The sequence below is a fragment of the Triticum dicoccoides genome, chromosome 2B (assembly GCF_002162155.2).
Source record: "Triticum dicoccoides isolate Atlit2015 ecotype Zavitan chromosome 2B, WEW_v2.0, whole genome shotgun sequence".
NCBI classification, from domain to species: Eukaryota; Viridiplantae; Streptophyta; class Magnoliopsida; order Poales; family Poaceae; genus Triticum; species Triticum dicoccoides.
The window spans coordinates 357,101,841-357,102,272 of NC_041383.1; positions in this window are offsets into that span (position 1 = coordinate 357,101,841).

The following is a 432-nucleotide window of genomic DNA, read 5'->3' on the forward strand; positions in this document are numbered from 1 at the left end:
GATGATGTTCCTTGTATCTTCATGCATCTTCTTGATGTAGCTTGCTCGTGCACTCTGATGTAGGGTAGAACCCTAGGAAGGACCGTCTCACACTTGGAGGGGGAAAAGGAGAGAAACCACAAGAACAACAAGAACACAAAGATGAACACAAGAGGTAATCACTCCAACAATTCCTGATTACACATCCACTAGGGTAACAACACAAGATCCACAAGTCACAAACACAATCAAAGGAAAGATACAATGGCAAAGTTCATCCCAAATCCAAAGGAATAGGGGTCTTGAAGGTAGTCTTCTCCCAATGGAGGTCTTGAAATCCTCAAGGATTCTTCCCTATGGGGTCTTGATCCTCAAAGAGGGAAGGTAATGGAGCAAAGCTCACCAAGATCTCATCTAATACTTTGCTAACCCTAAACATGGTCCTAGGTACGG